Source organism: Apus apus, chromosome 13, assembly GCF_020740795.1.
Source record: "Apus apus isolate bApuApu2 chromosome 13, bApuApu2.pri.cur, whole genome shotgun sequence".
Taxonomy (NCBI): domain Eukaryota; kingdom Metazoa; phylum Chordata; class Aves; order Apodiformes; family Apodidae; genus Apus; species Apus apus.
The window spans coordinates 17,533,268-17,549,896 of NC_067294.1; the positions used below are offsets into that span (position 1 = coordinate 17,533,268).

Below are 16,629 nucleotides of genomic sequence, written 5' to 3' on the forward strand. Positions count from 1 at the left end.
GAGCTTGGCCAGAGGGTGCAGCAGGGTGCTTGGGGGGTGCCTGGGAGCTGCAGGCAAGGGAACAGGGATGAGAGCAGATGTCTGAGAAGTGCCCGGAGCTGGGAAGTGAAGGGAAGGGGTGATGAGATGAGGGAGAGGTCAGAACTGCCCCAAATTTCATCATGGTTACACACAGGGACAGTGGGAGCAGCTGGTTGGGAGGTGAGCACCCTTGCTGAGAGGAGCCTCTCCCAGCCCCCAGGGGCTCCAGCAGTGGTGATGTCCAGTGGGGACACACGTGGGCAGCAGGCTCAGGCAGGGAGCCAAGGGCTGCAGCAGTGTTGGTATTAATCAGGTACATAATTAAATGATTAATTAATTAATTAAATGAACCACTTGGTCTGGCGAGAGGTGTCCCTGCCCATGCAGGGGTGTTGGAACCAGATGGTCTTGAATGTCCCTTCCGACTCCAACCATTCCATGAGTCTATGATCAGCTCCTGCTGTGTCTGCAGGCTCAGAGCAGGTCCAGGTTCCTGTCAGGTCACAAAATGATTCAGTTGCACAAGAAATAAAAGCCCAAAGGAACAAAAAACCCAAAGGAAACAGGAACAAACAGTTGTTACTGGCATTTTGGAAATGCAAAGGAAAGCAGAGATGGGTGTTTCCCAGGGTGCCTGGTGGAACCCTCCTCTGAGGTTTGCAGGAACAGCAAGGAGGGAGCATGAGAAGCTCCTGAGTGGGGTGGTCCCTGCTGGACTTCCGTGGGTGATTCCCAAAAGGCTTCCTTGGATATTCAAACTCCTCATGGCAGCGAGTCAGTTTTCAGCCCTGCCCATGAGGTCACCCCAACACTTCCCAGTGTTCCCCCTTGCAGACCTGCACAGATCCCATTTCAATCCGTGTCTGGCTGGCCACAAGCCACGGGAGCTCCTCAGCCCCATTGCTGGCAGCTCCTCTGCAAGAGCCAGGGAAGGACCCCGTGAGCCCCAGGCTGCACGATGGGATGTCTGAAGTCCACCTGGGAATGGCTTCATCCCACCAGTGAGGACATTACCTTTGGTGTCCTGCTCAAGGGAAGCGACAAGGTGGGTCTGTTGGACTTGTTGACTTTACAGCCTGTGACATAAAGCAGAGAAGAGGTTTGAAGGGAAAAGAAGCACTCTGGCCTCCAAATGATGGGGCAGATGAGTCAGAAAGGCACCTTTTGGTGTCCCTCCAAATGCACGTGTCTTTTTGAATGTCTTTTGGACACCAGATTGTCAGCTTCTGCAGGAAGATGGGCAGATTGCTTGGCCTGGGGAGTTTCTGCTGGCTCTGGAGGCTCTGGAAAGTGGAGTAAGAGTGTGAGGTCAGTTTGCAGAAGCATGCCAACCTGGGCTTGAAACATCACACCTCCTTCACTGCTCATGACCCAGAGTGCTTGTCACCCCCAGGGGCTTGCTCCTGTCATCTGAGAGCTGGCTGGGTGATGCCTCCAACACAAACATCTCTGCAGCCTCTGACAGACCATATTTAAAAAGTCAAGTGTTGAGATTGAGGAGGTGAACACGCCCAAGAAACTCCAAAGACACTTGTGCCACTTCTGAGACCTGGGACCACCCCAAAACCCCCGAGATATTTGGGAGCTGTAGGGAGCACAACAGGCAAAGGTGTCTGTGAGATGGAAGATCTGGGCTGATGGGAAGGAGCAGAGAAAAGTGAGTCTGGAGCACCTTAAAATCTCAGCCTTAAATCACAGGCAATTCTACAGACACAGGGTTTCTGTGCTGGCACCAGCTGGTGTGATTTGGAGGACTTTCTGTTCAGAGTTTGACAGATTGTCATGAGGAGACTCTATCTAAAATAGCTCATGGAAGTACATTTGTGCTAATTACACCCACCAGACCTGAAGCAAGGATTGCAGGCACTCCTCTCTGCTCTCACCAGTGCCCATGTTTTGCAGTTCCTGAAGCAGAGTGTGGCTTTTAGCAAGACCTGCCAAAGGAGAATGAGCAAAAACCTCTGGAGCTTGCAAGACCATGCTGGCAGCCTCCTGGGATGGAGAACCAGGTGGTGGCATGGAGCCAGAGGAGCCCTTCAGTACCTCTCAGGCATGTTGCCTCCTGGCAGGATTGCTCTTTTCAGCCCTTGGCCTGCAAGGCTCCTCAGATGTTGTGACCTGAGGGGCTTGGGTGTCACAGGTAGGTTTTGATAGTCACCCCAGAGGAGTTTTCCTTCCCAAATCTGTCTTCAGGACCTGAGCTGATCAATTTGTTCTCTCTCCTGGGAGCTGGTTGCTACCACGGGAACCTTCCTATGAATGAGGGTGCTGGGTCAAGTGGGTCCATAGCTCAAGGAGCTTACTCTTGTGGAAGAGAAGGCTCCTTCCTTCCCAGGCCCACAGATCCATCTTTTTCCCCCTGATGTCCCTGAACCTCTGGTGACACTGTGCTCCATGGACAGGCAGCAAATAGCTGCAGAGTCAGGCTGTGAGGCTACATGTTTTGGTTGATCCTAGTGAAAACCAGAGAGATGAAGGCACAGGGTGAGGCTGTAGGAGCAGGCAGCTGCCTGTTGCCACCTGCCTGAGGTTAGCACCACGGTTAAGCTGCTGCTTCTCAAGGGGCATTTTCAACAGGAGGAGAGCCTGGCTGGGACACAGATGCTTGCACATGATACCACTTGTATGGATGAAGCTCTCCCAGGGCAAGCCCAGAAGAAAGCCCCCCAGCTCAGACAGCACAGCTCTGCCCATCAGCTGTTCCTGCAGATGCCCCCGGGGTTGATCTGCCTGAAGAGCAATGGCAGAGCTCAGGTCAGCTGAGAAGTCCCCTGGTTGTCATCTCACACTCAGGAGCTCCACAGAAGAGCACTTTTAGTTCAACAAACTCCCCTCTTGGTGCTTGTTTCTGCCCCAGGTGATTGCAGCTGCAAAGATCCAGGAGCCAGCAACGTGCCCTGGTGGCTGAGAAGGTGACCTGGGGGAAGAGTGTGGCCAGCAGGTCAGGGAGGTTCTCCTGCCTCTCTGCTCTGCCCTGCTGAGGCCCCATCTGGAGAACTGGGTCCAGTTCTGGGCTGCCCAGTTCAGGAAGGACAAGGAGCTGCTGGAGAGTCCAGCCCAGGGCCCTGAGATGCTGAGGGGGCTGTGAGGAAAGGCTGGGAGAGCTGGGGCTGTTCAGCTGGAGAGGAGGAGGCTGAGGGGGGATCTGCTCAGTGCTGGGCAATATCTGCAGGGGGTGGCAGGAGGATGGGGCCAGAGTCTTTTCAGGGGTGTCCAGAGACAGGACAAGGGGCAATGGGCACAGACTGGAGCACAGGAGGTTGAACCTGAATAGGAGAAAATACTTCTTTGCTGTGAGGGTGACAGAGCCCTGGGACAAGGTGCCCAGGGAGGTGGAGGCTCCATCTCTGGAGACATTCCCAACCCACCTGGATGTTCCTGTGGGATCTGCTGCAGGTGACCTGCTCTGGCAGGAGGGTTGGACTGGATGATCTCCAGAGGTCCCTTCCAACCCCAACCATCCTGTGAGTCTGTGACCCCCAAGAGCCAGGGCTGGGCTCAGGAGTGCTTGGACCAGGGGACAAGACCTGCTGCCACCAGCTCCTCAAAACCACTGTTTCCTGTTCAGAGGTGGTGATGGGGAGCATGAAGGGGTCAGCAGGAGACTACCAAGTTGAATGGCCAGTTTTGCAAGTTGAGAACTGGGAAGTGACAAAAGCCAGGCTCCTTTTGCCCAGGGAGGAGATGTTGTTGGCATGAAGGGTCCACCCGGTGCTCCTCAGGGCTGCAGCTCAATGCTGGAAGCCCTGCCCTGGAGCTGCTGCTACCCCAGCATGGGCAGAGTCAGAGAGAACCTCTCTTTTCCTCCCAGCAGCTGTGGTTCTGCAACCAGTGAGGTGCAGCAGGTGTTTGCTGCAGGAGATCCAGGTGTTGGTGGCAGGGAAAGGCAGAGCTGAGGACTGGAACAGGTCACAAGCTGCTCCAAGCTGTTTTACTGAGCAGGTTGCAGAGGATCCCAGAATCAATCCCAGAATCAATCCCAGAATCAATCCCAGAACCACAGAATATCAGGGGTTGGAAGGGACCTCTGGAGATCATCAAATCCAAACCCCCTGCCAGAGTAGGACCAAAACTAGGGCAGGTCACTCAGAAAGGCATCCAGACAGGGCTGGAAAGTCTCCAGAGAAGGAGACTCCACAACCTCTGGGCAGCCTGTCCCAGGGCTCTGTCACCCTCACAGGACAGAAGTTCTTCCTCATGTTGAGGTGGAACCTCCTGGGCTCCAGTTTGAATCCATTGCCCCTCATCCTGTCCCAGGGCACAAGTGACAAGAGCTTGTCCTGCCTTCTTGCTGCCCTCATGTATTGATAGACATTCATTAGATCCCCCCTCAGTCTTCTCCTCTCCAGACTGAACAGCCCCAGGTCTCTCAGCCTTTCCTCATCAGACAGATGCTCCAGTCCCTTCCTCACCCATGGTTTCAGCCTGGAGCACATGGTTTAGCCCCAGCACATGGCTGCAAACTCTGGAGACAACAAAGTCACCTGGACAAACTCCAGAGATGACCAAGAAGCTGTCTGGGATCTGCAGGCACAGGCTGAATTTTCCATCCCTGTCCTGCACCTCCAGTCACCCATACTGGGAGGCACTGGTACATACCAAACTTCCACCTTTGGTGTTTGAACGTGAGGGAAAATGAGGAGGTGACATGGAAGAGGATCCACACAGGGAGTGACCCACCAGCCCAGGGATGGAGATGTGCTCCTGGACCAGTGAGGAGCTGCTCCCCATGAGTAGCCTCTGCTTGGGAGCTTCCTGTGATCCCAGGCTTCAGGGGCCAGGACCTGCTCCTGTTAAAATGCATTTTCAGGCCTTTCTTAGGAAGATCTGACAAATTCTTAGGGTCTGAAGAACGTATCTTAGCAATAGGTGTCCAGAACTCAGGCTCTGGGGAAGCTCCAGGACCTCCTCTGACTCTTTCATTCCCTAGTTCAAAGGCATGGGATGTTTTCAGCACATCAGGCTGCTTTGGGAACTCCCCAAGAACTCCTCAGCTACACCTCATTTGTATATCATCTGCATTGGAGTTTTGTTGGGAGATAAATGCAGGCTGGGAAGAGGACACAGTTGTTTATGCACCAGGGCTGGTAAGCACAGATCTTTGCAAACACAGAGAGACTTTCCAAAGGGTGGAAGTGCAGCTTCCTGGACCTCTGAAAACAAATGTTTGCTCTTCTTTTTCCCTTTGGGTCTGCACAGCGTGGAAAGAGGGTCAGGCAGAGGTGTCCCTGCTTTGGTCACCTTCCCACGGGAAGCATCTGCTGCTAAACATATGTTGTTGGGGGAATCAGAAAAAGGAAGGCAGAAATACAAACACAGGCTTTTTTTGGTTGCTGGTTCACAGGCACTTGTGTTGATTTGGGATACGGGTCCCTGAAGGTGGGAGGTGACCTGTTGGATGTACCCTGCCTGGTGACCCCAGAGAAGCCTGCTGGGAGTTGGGTGCAGGGTGAGGGGAACCTCTCCGTGGATCCATCAGATGAAGGGCAGGAGCAAGGTCAGAGCAGCCCTGGAAGAGCTGGCAGCTGTGCCAGCTGTGCCAGTGTCCCAGGGAAACAGAGGGAGGAGAGAGCAAGGAGCAGGGTGGGGAAGATGGAGGGATGGGGGCAAGCAGGGTGCAGGGCTGGGGAGGGCAGGGGCCTCTTGGAGGGGCTCCAGTCTGGAGTGCATCTTGCAGAACCACAGAATCATGTGGGTTGGAAAAGCCCTTTCAGGTCATCCAGTCCAACTGTGCCCCCAGCCCTGCCAAGGCCACCCCTGCCCCATGTCCCTCAGCACCATCTCCAGGGCTTGGAAACCCCTCCAGGAATGGGGACTCCCCCCCTGCCCTGGGCAGCCTGGGCCAGGGCCTGACAACCCTTGCCATGAAGAAATTGTTCCCAAGATCCAATCTCAACCTCCCCTGGTGCAACTTGAGCCCATTTCCTCTTGTTCTATCCCTTGTTCCTTGGGAGAAGAGACCAACCCCCCCAGCTCCAACCTCCTCTCAGGCAGCTGCAGAGCCAGCAGGTCTCCCCTCACCTCCTGCTCTCCAGGCTGGACACCCCCAGCTCCCCCAGCTGCTCCTCACCAGACGTGTTCCAAGGGCTTGTTGCAGCTGCTGCTGCAGCCATTTGATGCCCTTGTTCAACGCAAGGACCTACCAGGAGATGAGAACAGCTCCTCCACACAAAGCTCAGGCAGGAGCACACGGGGAGATGACTTTTCACACCCCGGTGCCTGTGGCAGGTTCCTCATGCTGCCAGGTAATGTGTTGGGGAAGACACCCAGGCCTGTCACCTCATTCCTGTCCTGCTGTGGGGACACAGCCTGGGCACGGTGCTGGTGTGAGAGTGACCTCCAGTCATGGGGGGTCCTTCAGAGCCCATGCCCTGCTGGCCACCCTGTCCCCTCCTCACCCATCCCCATCACCACAGGGGCTCATACCAAACCCAAAGAGCTCCTTGGGAAGGATTTCCAACCCCTCCTGGGTGACAGTGGCTCCTCTCCCACTAGGTGACCACCACCTCTGTCCCTCACTGCCCCACTCACTTGTGTTTCAGGGGTCCCTTTCCCAGCAAAGAGTTTGGGGATTTGCCATAATCTTGCTTGTCCTGCTGGAACAGAGGACCTGTTAGAAGACCAGCTTAGAGGAGAGAGGTTTCTGGGAAAGAAAATGTTTCCTTTCCTAAAGAAAAGAAAACCAAGAGCTGGATAAGTAAGGAAAGGGTGATGTTCAGGGTTGGTGATTCCAAGAGTGCTGGTCCCTGCCTGCCCAGAGGGAGCTTTGAGCCCACAGCAAAGCACAGCACCAGGCTCCTGGGGCAGTGATGGCACCTGAGCAGGGTGGAGGGTTGGAGGCAGCAACAGGCCATGGTGTAGCTCCTCCTGTGTGGACCCCTGGGCTGGGAAACCCTCCCTCCTTGCCCTTGGGAGCAGGGTGACCTGCTCACCCCGGGAGGCTCTGAGCCAACCCTTCCCAGCTCCTCTTGGGAGGCTTTTCCCCAGCCCCCCTGATCTTCTGATGGCTTCAGCAGCTCTTCCAATTTCTCCTCAAAATACATTCATGAATAGTTTATCCCATTTGCTCTTCTGCCAACACTGGCCTCCAGTTTAAATACCAAGCAGCCGTGCTGCTGTTTACCTTCCCCTCCCTTTCTTGCTCCCAAAAATATTTCTAGAGAGCTATCTCACATCTCTCAGCCAGCATTTATTTTTCTGGGTTAAACATTCTGGGGCAGTCCCATGGTTTATACATGAGCTGAGCCAGGAGAAGTCCTTTGCAGGGCTGGTGGCCTTGGTGAGCACCTGCCCCAAGCAGCCTCAGGTGCACGAGGAGGAGAACATCCCCCCAAAACATCAACAGCCTCATCAATCAGCAGCACAAAGGGGCAGGAGAGGGTTCCCCACTGGTGAAGAGAACCCTGTGGGCACAGTGCATCCCTGCACTGGTTTCCAGGAGATGGGAGTCTTGGAGGGGGTTCAGGACAGGGGTGTCAGCAGGAAATGGGGGTACATTCGTGGTGTCCCATCTCCTGTGGTTCACAAGCTGCCCTGGTTCCTCCTCCCTTGGCTTCCTTGTCTCAGGGTAGTGCTACCAGTCCCTCAGTCTCTCTTTTCCAAGCTCTGTAGGTCTCTGGCCTGGGTCAGACTCCTGGCTTTCCCCAGCAGGGATCCATCTGGGGGGGTCTCCTACAACTGCTCACACTTTCTCTCTCCTGGGATGTCCCTTCCTTCTTTTTGCTTTTCTTTTCACTCTTCTCCCTGGCTAATGACTTTAGATGTAGAGATGATGAGGGTCCTTCCAGCCTTACTCTGCTGTCACCTGGTGACTGATCCTGTCCAACAGGCCCAGCTTGATCCCACAGAGCCCTGCAGATGTGCAGATATCCTCTGCAGGGAGGTGATCTTTGCAGCATCATCAGGCACCATCACCTACTGGAGACACAGGGTGACCTGGACCCTGAACTCCCCAGCACCCTGTGTAGACACCTTGCTTCCTGCACATGGTGGGGAACTTCTCCTGAGCAAGAGGCTCCATCCTGGAGAGGTTCAGATGTGTGGTGGTTCCCTTGCCTGGGCTGCATTTCCACCAGCTTTCTTCTTCTGGACCACATCAGTGCTGGTACCACAGGAGCCTCTGAGTGACCAGGAAGAGGGAAGAACATGGTTTGGAGAAGAGGTGACTTGAGACCTGACCTCAATAGCAGGCCAGGCTTTAGAACAGATTTTAAAGCAAATTGTAATTAAAAGCACTGAAGGAAAAAGAAGGAGGTATTAAATACCACCTGGATTTACCAACTGGGGCAGGTTGGCTTCCTAGGTTGGCTTCAGGGAGGTGTCTCCTTTCCCAGACAAAAGAATTGAGGTAGATCTCATCTCCCTGAGCCTCACTCAAGCAGCTGATGTAATGCACATGAGAAATTATTAATTAAACTGGTGAAGATGGGGATTAATGGAGAAATGACAAGGAGCAGGGGTAAGATGGGAAATGGCTGGAGGGGAAGCAGCAATGGGTGGAGGTAGAACAGCAAGCTTGGAGCTGCAGGCAACTGCTAATGGAGTTCCTCCAAGATCCTCCTGGGATCTGATTTTGCTTTGTATTTCCACTAATGATCTTTGCACCAAAGGTGGGAAACTGCTGCTAGGACCTGCTGAGGATTCAAAGGAGGAGGCCAAGGCACTGCAGCAGGGGAATGTCAAACAAAAGTGATTGGGTGACCTTGAAAGCTGCAGTGAGACCTGAGAAAGAATTCAGTAGAATAGATGGGAGGTCAGGGACTGATGGAGGAACTTCAGCTGCAGCTGGGAGCAAAAGAAAAGCATCACAGAACATAGTCTCATAACATTGTGCTGGTTGGAAAAGACCTTCAAGGTCATCATCACCACCACCCTAACTCTGCTACATCCACCACTAAGCCCTGTCCCCTGGCACCACGTCTGTCTTTTTAGGTGTCTCCAGAGATGATGGCTCAACCACCTCCCCAAAGAGCCTGGATCACCAAGTCCAACTCCCACCCCAGAACAGGACAACCCCGAAGTTCACACCACGTCCAAGTGGAGCTCGCTTGGGGGGGTCAGTCACTGAAGGGCCATAAACTGCCAGGTTGGGTCAGTGGTGGAAAAAAGCAGGTGTGAGCTGACCTGCAAGATGTCCTGGAGGCAGAAACCCACCAGTGCTGCAGATGGCACATTAGTGAGGCCTCACCAGAAGCAATCTTGCCAGCCCTGATGGCTCTCAGGTTCCTAACATGGCCTCCTCCCCTTCTTTGGAAGAGTTTGTCCTGCCTGCCCACCAGGATGGCTCAGAGGGCATCCTGCTCTCCAAAAATGCTCCCAGGAGGCTCAGGGAGAACCCTTGGAGCTAACGGGTGACACAGAGAGGAAGGAAAACAGGGCTGAACAAGCCACGGGTCTGCTGGGGCAGTCCTGGAGCAACCTTCAGAGATGAGAAGTCACAGCAAAGTGTGTTGAGCAGTTTGTGTGATGGGCTACACACCATGCTGAACAGGCTGGGAGGGAGCTGGGACCTCCTGGTTCTGCTGACCCCTGGAGACCTCAGGCTCTGTGAGCATCCAGAGCTGCTGAGCTCTGAGCTCCAGGCTTAGTCATAGAGTCGTCAGGGCTGGAAGGGACCTCTGAAGGTCACCTAGTCCCACCCCCTGCTAGAGCAAGATCACCTTCAGCAGATCAAACGGGCTTGCATGGATGAGCTGGCTGGTCTCCTGCAGTGGCTCTGGTGCCTCACTGCTTTTTTTTCCCTGCCTGCTGCCCAAAGGTTGGGCACCAAGTGGGTGCAAAGGGCAGCTGTCCAGGTGTGTCACCTGCCACACACCCCACCCCTTCATCAAACCTGACAACGCAAGACACTCACGACGTGGTGGCCCAGTCTCAGTGTTGGTCACATCTCTTCCATGGATGGTTGTTGAGAATAAGAATGTCTTGGCTTCTACTGATGAGTGATAAAACACCAGTGGGCCCATGGAGGTGAGAAGCTCAGCTGTCCCCCATCCCTGCTGAAAGCCAAGCCACATCCCTTCGAGATGTCACTTCTTTCATTCTCCTCAAAGTCCCCTGAGACCCTGCAGCTGGTGAGGGCTGCACATGATGCTGCTGACACCCTGTCTTCTGCCCATGGTGTGACCTGACGAGGCTGACCTGACACTTCTCCATCCAGCCTAACACTTCTCCACCCAACCTGACAGCTCAGGACATTCAGTGGGGCAGGCAGGGCCCAGATCACCAAGTGCAGCAGGTCCCAGTGCTGGTGCAGAAGTTTCAGCTTCCACTTCACAGCTCCTCTTGGGCCAGCTCCTCTCCAGCACTGGCAGCAGCAGCAGCAGCAGCTCCTTGACTTGACACCCTGTGGACATCAGCTCTTGGAGAAATCCTGTGCATCTGCATCAGGCTGGTGACAGGGACTGCCAGGCATCCCTCTCTCCTCCCGTAAGGGTCTCTCACCCCTTCTCTAATGCATATTTACTCCACATTTTAGGGCTGAAAACATGGATTGTTTCCCTCTGCTCTGCTCAGGTGAGACCCCTCTGCAGGGCTGGGGCCAGTTTTAGAGTCTCCAACACAAGAAGGACATGGAGCTGTTGGAGCAAGTCCAGAGGAGGCCACAGAGATGGTCTGAGCAGCTCTGCTCTGGAGCCAGGCTGGGAGAGTTGGGGTGTTCAGCCTGGAGAAGAGAAGGCTCCAGGGAGACCTTAGAGCACCTTCCAGTGCCTGAAGGGGCTCCAGGAAAGCTGGGGAGGGGCTTGGGAGGGATGGGATGAGGGGGATGGATTAAAACTGGAAGAGGGAGATTGAGGTGAGACATGAGGAGGAAATTCTTTGCTGTGAGGGTGGTGAGAGCCTGGCCCAGGTTGCCCAGGGAAGCTGTGGCTGCCCCATCCCTGGCAGTGTTGAAGGGCAGGTTGGATGGGGCTTGGAGCAGCCTGGGCTGGTGGGAGGTGTCCCTGCCCATGCAGGGGGGTTGGATCTAGATGGTCTTGAAGGTCCAAGTACATGAGAAGAAGCAGGAATAAGTCATCTCTTAGAGAAGCAGGTTTGGAGCTGGGGTGCAAGGACACTCCCTGAGAGCACCCAAGAGCTGGGAGCGAGTCCTTTTTGACCTTCAGAGCCCATCCTGCAGAGATGGATGTTTTTCCACAGAGTTAAATACTGGTGGGTGGGTGAGGAGGCACTGGGAGGAAGCCTGGCTGCCTGTGCCAGGGAAGGGCAGGGCTGCTGGGGGACAGGCACAGCTGGTGCCAGCACCCAGGTGGACCCAGGTGACACCTGCTTGTCATCACTGGGTGTGCTCACTCCAGCAGACATTTGTTCTTTGGGGTCAAGTGAACTGTGAGTCAGCCCAGAGCAGCGTTTCCCTGTTTCTTTTGTCCTCCCACCTTCCCCTGGAGCCTGCAGCAGAAACCCAGCCCTTCTCCTGCTCAGCTGCCTGCTTTTCTCCTCTCTGGAATGAGATCTTCTCATTGTGTGTTCCTGTTGGTGTGGCTGTGGCTGAGCTTGGCTTCTGCTGTCAAGCAACCACGGGGCATTCCAGTCCAAGGGCTGGTGATTTCTGCTTTTATCCAGCTGAAAAAAAAACCCGACCTGACACTGGAATGACTGAGCCCAGTGACACTCAGCAGCCAGATGCCTGGCACTCCAGAGGAGCACTGGGAGGGGACTCAGCTGTCCTCAAGCTGCCCAAGCCACTTCTGCTGCTGGTTGTGACAATAAGAGGTGCTCTGTGCTGCTGCATGTGTGGGAGAAGGTCTTTGCTCTGGGCTCACCCCTCTCCTGTTTGCCTTTCCAGGAGTTGCTCTGGGAATAAGACCCTGAATCACAGGGACCCATGGGCAGGGACACCTCCCACCAGCCCAGGTTGCTCCAAGCCCCATCCAACCTGCCCTTCAACACTGCCAGGGATGGGGCAGCCACAGCTTCCCTGGGCAACCTGGTGCTTCTCCTCCAGGATGCTCAGCCCTCCAGCAGCACCACTTGCTCCAAGGCATTGCCCTCCAACCAGGGGCTTGTTCCCTCTGGGACAGGAACCCCACCAAGGTCCCAGAGCTGCCACATGGTGTGTTCAACTCAGGTTGGCCATGTCCCCAGCAGAATGGTGTTATCCCAGCACTGTCTCCTTCATTCTGGGATCACAGAATCATAGAATCATTAAGGTTAGAAGGGACCTTAATTATAATCTAGTTCCAACCCCCCTGCCATGAGCAGGGAGCCACTAGACCAGGCTGCACAAACCTCCTCCAGCCTGGCCTTAAAAACCTTCAGGGATGGGGCATCAACAACCTCCCTGGGCAACCCACCCCAGTTCCTCACCACCCTGAGAGTGAAGAATTTCTTCCTGGATTTGCAAGTGCATTGGTGGCCAGTAAGGACACGCTAAGGTGGGGGACAAGGTCCCACCTGGCTTCTGAGCAGGTTCCTGGGTACCAACAGGGGCAGGGCAGGCAGCCATGGGCAGGGCACTGCTGCTCTGCCCTGCCTGGGGGTGCTGGGTGGGCAGGGGGGCTGGATGTTACAGCCAAGAGCAAGTTGGTTGAAAAAATGTCACCAGTGCAGCCCCAGTGTTGGCTAAAACCCCCGTGTTTGATGCCACCAAGGAGCTGTGTATTCCTTAATCTTTGAGTGGAAAAAAAATACACCCAAACCCAACAAATCAAAAGTGTTTGAAGTCACAACAAACTGGGGGGGCAGAGAGAGGTGGGAGTGGGAGAGATGGGGATTTTTTTTTTTGGTGCTCCACAGCCAGGAGTGATGATCCCAGGGAGGACTGAAGGTGAGACCTGTTGGGTGGGCAAGTTGAAAGTGGGCAGGGGGTTGGAGGGGATGGGGGGACAGAGCAGCCACCACCCCACGGGGACAGACCCTGCAGATACCAGGGGGGCTGCCCCACACGTCCCAGTTTGCAGCAAGGGAAGGGCAAGACCCAAACCACCCCTGAGCAAAACCAGCAGGGTGAGGAGCCCCAGCTCTGTTGGGCTCATTTCTTGTCATCTGGGAACACGTTTGGTGCTTTGACAGTCCCAGTTCATGGTGATATTTCTCTTTTTTTTTTTTTTTTGTCCTCCCAACTTGATTTTGCTCTGTAATGAAGTCCCACAGAAGTTCATCAGTCCTACCAAGGCTGAAGTGTCCCTGGGAGGTGGCACTGGGGAGAGACTCAGCTGTGGGAGGGACACACAAGGAATTCAAGCTTCAGTGCTGGTGGGAACCTGGCAGATCCAACCCAAACCCAAGCAAAACAAACCAGGGTTTCATGACCTGTCCCCCAAAAATGGGGTGTTTTTATGGTTGGATGATTTCAGAGTCACTTGAAGAGCCCAGTGTGCCACGGCCAGGCAAGAGGTGCTGGGTGCTGCCTTTGAGAGGCTCTCTCAAAACCTCTTCCATGGTGGTTGGAGGTTGGAAGGGAGCTGGAAAGATCACCCAGCCCAACCCCCCTGCCAGAGCAGGGGCACCCAGAGCACATCACACAGGAACGTGTCCAGGGGGTGGAATGTCTGCAGAGAAGGAGACTCCACAGCCTCTCTGGGCAGCCTGGCCCAGGGCTCTGTCACCCTCACAGGAAAGAAGTTCTTCCTGATGTTCCCATGGAACCTCCTGTGCTCCAGTTTGCACCCACTGCCCCTTGTCCTGTCACTGGACATCACTGAACAAAGCCTGGCTCTGTCCTCCTGACACTGCCCTTTACACATCTGTAACCATGGGTGAGGTCTCCCCTCAGCCTCCTCTTCTCCAAGCTCAAGAGCCCCAGCTCCCTCAGCCTTTCCTCAGCAGGGAGATGTTCCACTCCCTCCAGCATCTCTGTGGCTCTGCCCTGGCCTCTTTCCAGCAGTTCCCTGTCCTGCTGGAACTGAGGGGCCCAGAACTGGACACAACATTCCAGATGTGGCCTCACCAGGGCAGAACAGAGGGGGAGGAGAACCTCCCTGACCCACTAACCACCCCCTTTCTAACCCACCCCAGGATCCATTGGCCTTCTTGGCCTCCAGGGCACATTGCTGGCTCATGGTCATCCTCCTGCCCACCAGGACCCCCAGGGCCCTTTCTCCTACCCTGCTCTCCAGTCTCCCATCTTATCTTTAATAGGATTAACTATTCCAGTGCTATCAAAATGCCTGTTTCAAGATTTCCAGGCTGAGGAATTGATCTCTTTGTTCAACGTGACATTTCTGGACAAGTTTAATGGAAGTGTTATTTTCTCCTCCTGTTTGAAGAAGTCCAACTTGCAGTGACATCTTTTGGCTTTGTTGACACTGAACGTTTGGACTGATCCAAAAGAAATGCTTCCAGAACTTTCTAGAAGAGGAAATCTGACTTTGATGGGATTGTTTGGTTTGCAAATGAAGGAATGATAAAATAAAAGGAGATAAAATAAAAGAAGATAAAATTAAATTTAAAAGTATGAAATGAAATCAAAAGTGTAAAACGAAAGAAAATAAAAAGTATAAAATAAAAGGTATAAAAATTAATAAAATAAATACAATGAAATAAAATGAGATAAAAGGTGTAAAATGAAATAAAAATATAAAATGAAATTAAATAAAAAGTATAAAATAAAAAGAATAAAAATTAATAAAATTAAATAAAATAGTATTAAATAAGATAAAATAAAGTATAAAATAAAATTAAAAGAATAAAGAAGAATAAAGAAGAATAAAAAGTAATTAAAATAATAAAATAAAATAAAATATAAAATGAAATAAAAATAATAAAATATAATAAAATAATAAAATAAAATAAAGTAAAATAAAATAAAGTAAAATAAAATAAAATAGTCACATCCTCAGCATGTTGTGTAAAAATGCAGCTCCTTCCTTCCTCCTGTGGTCTCCAAGGCTTCACAGAGCAGCCGTGGGACACTGTCTCCTTGGGGGAACCAGCTGCTCCCTGGCTGTGGGTGCTGGGCAGGTGAGGGTGTTGGTGCCAAGCCCCTGAGGGAGTGCAGGGGGGTGGCACCATCTGGGCAGAGCTGAGAGGTCGAGGTGCTCCCAGGACCTGCCTGACCAGCTCCCCAGCAGTGGGACATCCCAGTCTGCTCCAATTTGTCCCCCATGGAGGCTCTGGAGCAGAAGCCCCCCCCCCCCCCAGCAGATCCCACCTCTTGTTCTCCCAGCAGCTCTTTGGCAAGACCCAGTTCCTACAAGCTGGGTGACCAGTGGATCAGTTATTCCCATGTTTCAAGTTCCAGGGAGCTTTGAGGGGGGGGGGAAGCTCTGCAGCACTTCAGAGGGATTTGCAGTCACTGGGATCTTCTTAGGATCATAGAATGGGTTGGGTTGGAAGAGACCTTCAATATCATCTCATTCCAACCCCCTTGCATGGGCAGGGACACCTCCCACCAGCCCAGGCTGCTCCAAGCCCCATCCAACCTGCCCTTCAACACTGCCAGGGATGGGGCAGCCACAGCTTCCCTGGGCAACCTGGGCCAGGCTCTCACCACCCTCACAGCAAAGAAATTCTTCCTAAAATCTCAATCTCCCCTCCTCCAGTTTTCATCCATTCCCCCTTGTCCTCTCCCTCCCTGCCCGTGTCCCAAGCCCCTCCCCAGCTTTCCTGGAGCCCCTTCAGGCACTGGAAGCTGCTCTGAGGTCTCCCTGGAGCCTCCTCTTCTCCACCTCATGCCTCACAGTGGACTTGGACCAGTGATGGATTAAGCCTAATGAATGTGATGTTGCAGGTCAGTCTCGGCACTTTCTCCCGCTCTGTAAGTGATGTTTGCTGATCAGTTTACTCCATTTATCATCTGCTGGCTGGTGTGTGCCAGCAGCTCCAGGGCTTGCCTGCAGAGTCCAGTTGATGAGGAGAGATTGCTCCTCTAATTCCAGGGCTGCTGTAGCAGCTCAGGGCAGGTTGCACCTTTGCTGGGCTGTAATTAATAAAGCAGCGAGATCCAGAACCGAATCGTGTGTGTGTGTCCCCCCCTCCCCAACCTCCTGCCTGCTCAGAAAGACCTGAGGAAAAAAAAGGGGTGATTTTTTGGGGGATGGCATGGGGAGAACCTGACGTGAGAGCAGCTCCCAGCAAAAGTCCTGCCAAAGAGTTGAAGGGGAATAAAAGGGCTCTTACAAATATATCAAGGGAGCCTCAAACACTGGCGAGAAAGTCGAAGCCATTAATAAATTAGGAAGAAGATTAAATTAATGATGACTCTCAAATGGCTGAACGGCTTCACAGCCTTCTAAAAATCTGCCTTTAACCAAAAAGAAAAAAAGGAAAAGAAAAAGCAAAAGCTAAAGAAGCATCTGCAGACAATAAGCAAACCAAGCAAACCTTGTCAAATTGTCCAATATCGTTCTTGAGCAAAGGCCGCGTGAACCTGCCAGGCTCAGCAGGGCTGGGGGGAGGCAGCAGGGAACAGGGGTGGGACTGAGCTTGTGGAAAAAAAGAGAGACTGACAATAGAGTTGTTTAAGTTACAGAGAAGCAGGAAATTACCAGAGGATTTGGGAAAAGGAAATACAGCAGCTTTCATGAAAAGACAGCGATCCCAGCAGCGATAACTTTACGGCTCCATCTTCAAGGCAACAATGGAGCCCATAGGCAGGGAAACTGCTGGAAAAGAGGAAAATTGAGGCAGTTTCCAGCAGGAGCAGGGGGGAGGGAAGGGGGTGAGACCCCT

The 16,629-nt window shown here is 53.2% G+C and overlaps 1 protein-coding gene across 1 annotated transcript in view; it reads left to right on the forward strand.

The window, feature by feature from the left end:
- The window catches only part of HDAC3 (histone deacetylase 3), a 352,192-nt gene that overhangs the window by 128,365 nt on the left and 207,198 nt on the right, over positions 1-16,629 (forward strand). Inside the window, exon 2 of the mRNA XM_051630907.1 lies at positions 3,418-3,461. The gene's annotated coding sequence lies outside the window, so the exon portion shown is untranslated. The remainder of the gene's footprint in view (positions 1-3,417; positions 3,462-16,629) is intronic.